General features: G+C 41.4%; 1 protein-coding gene across 2 annotated transcripts in view; it reads right to left on the bottom strand.

The window, feature by feature from the left end:
* Nucleotides 1-2,500, bottom strand: part of LOC125048039 (tetratricopeptide repeat protein 28-like) — an 87,743-nt gene that overhangs the window by 35,681 nt on the left and 49,562 nt on the right. The window lies entirely within an intron of this gene.

The following is a 2,500-nucleotide window of genomic DNA, read 5'->3' as shown; positions in this document are numbered from 1 at the left end:
CTTGTTAGTATCATGATTGTTACCATCGCTTTTACCACAAGTACTAGTAATAGTAGTAACAGTAGAAGTAGCATTAGTATCTCTATCATAAGTGGTGGTAGTAGTAGTAGTAGTAGTATAATTATTGTTATCATTATTGTTATCATTATTATTATCATAATCATTATAATTATTATTATCATAATCATTATCATTATTATGATCATTATTATTATTATCATAATTATTATTATTATCATTATCATTATCATCATCATCATTTTTTATCATTATTATTAGCATTGACATTAATATTAGCATTATCATGATTATTATCATAATCATTCTTATTATCATTATGATTACTATTATTATCATTATCATTATCATTATTATTATTAGTTATTATTAGTAGTAGTAGTAGTATTTTCATTAATATTATTACTATTATTATAATCATCATCATAATTAGCATTATCATTTCTAGCATTTTTAATTACCATTATGAATGTCATCACCATTATTAGTAACCACGTCATCACTGTTATCACCAACACCCTTTTTGTTATCAATGCCATCATCATCATTACAACCACATTGTCTCTATTACCTATATAATAATAACATTTAATACAATTACTATCCTTGCCACAATTAACGACTGGCTTCCCCGAGACCACTATCATCACAAAAGAGAGAGAGAAAAAAAAAAAATAAACTATAACTATAATCATCATTACTATTAGCATTACCATCAACAACTCCATTAAGAGGAGGCTGATGGCACGAACGACCCTTCGCAACGACCATAAAATTGATCGGAGACCAATTTCCCTTCAGCAACCTGTCACTTCATTAACCTGCACACGGCCGACCCATACGAAGGGAGGGGGGGGGCAGTGGGGAGTGGAGGGGGGGAGGGAGTGGGGAGTGAGGGGGTGGGGAGGGTAGGGAGTGGAGGGAGGGGGTGGGTCGTGGGTAGTGGAGTAGGAGGGAGGGGGTGGGTCGTGGGTAGTGGGCAGTGGGGAGGTGGTGGGTAGGGGGTAGTGTATGTGGGCTGTGGTAGAAAGGGTGGAAGGGAGGTGGGAAGGAGGGCGGGGAGGGAGTTGGATGTAGAGACGTGGGTGAGGGGGGGGTGAAAAGTGGAGTGGGTGGACAAAGAGGTGGGACAGAGGTGGTCAGTCCAGCGGGTATTGGGATGGAAGTGGGCAGTGGGTTAGAGATGGGCATTGGAGAAGGGGATAGGCTGGGTACGGGCAGTGGGACGGGGAGGGGAGGGGGGGAGAGAGGGAGGAGGAGAGGGGGGGGAGGGGGAGCCTCTTATCAGATAGGGAGCCAGAGCGAGGGTCTCATTATCCCATGAGAGATACTGCAATATTAATGACATCCTCTACCTGCACGTCAGACTCTAGGCGGCTCCCTCACACAAACATACGCACACACGCGCTCATACATACTCGCTTACACGTAAATATACCTACATATATAAATAAAGAGACAAACACTCACATGCACGTACATATTAAAACTCCCCTACCCACACATGATCAAGCGAGTAAGAATGAAAACAGACACATGCAAACACGCATAAAACTCCCTCGTGGGTACACAATCTTATTAAAAACGCACACTTTTAAACCTCCTCCGTACGTGCACACATGTAGACACACATACACACACAGACAAAAGTGTGAAACTGTCACATTCATACGCAGTCTTGATATACAAACACTTTTAAAACTCCTAAGTATGTACACATGTAAGGTAAACATAAGGTAACACACACGTGTAAATTTTCTAATTAGGTACACAATTCTGTTATACAAACAAACTTTTAATACTCTCAAAGAAGTACACACACACATGTAAAACTACTACGTACATACACACGCCAAGACACACATTTACACACACACACACATTTACACACACAGACACACACACACACACACACACACACACACACACACACACACACACACACACACACACACACACACTCACACACACACACACACACACATACATTTACACACAGACACACACACACACACACACTCACACACACACTCACACACAAACACACACTTACACACAGGATAGCCTTATGCACTTGGTCGGAAGGGGGATGTGTGGGGAGGAAGGAGGAGGGAAGGAGAGGGGTGAGGGAATCATGAAGGAAGAGGGGAAGAGGAAGGGGGAGGGGAAGGGGAGGGTCGGAGGGGATGAAGGAAGCCGGAGGGGGGGGAGGGGGGGTAAAGGAGGGATAAAAGAAGGCATTATATTTAAGATATTCTCTGACATTTGATATTCGATATTTCATATTTAAGATATTCTCTAATCTCCATCGCATTAGGAATGTAGGAAAGGAATTTTAATAAAATAAATCAAAGCACTTGGAACTGAGGAATGAGAAATATAGTGCAATGGAAATATTGGAATGAGGAATGGAGTAGGAATGAAGCACGTGAGAATGCGGAATGCAGTAGAAGTGTAGGAATTAGGAATGGGAAATGCAATA

Source organism: Penaeus chinensis, chromosome 42 (assembly GCF_019202785.1).
Source record: "Penaeus chinensis breed Huanghai No. 1 chromosome 42, ASM1920278v2, whole genome shotgun sequence".
Taxonomy (NCBI): domain Eukaryota; kingdom Metazoa; phylum Arthropoda; class Malacostraca; order Decapoda; family Penaeidae; genus Penaeus; species Penaeus chinensis.
This window is presented reverse-complemented; position numbering and strand designations above follow the sequence as displayed.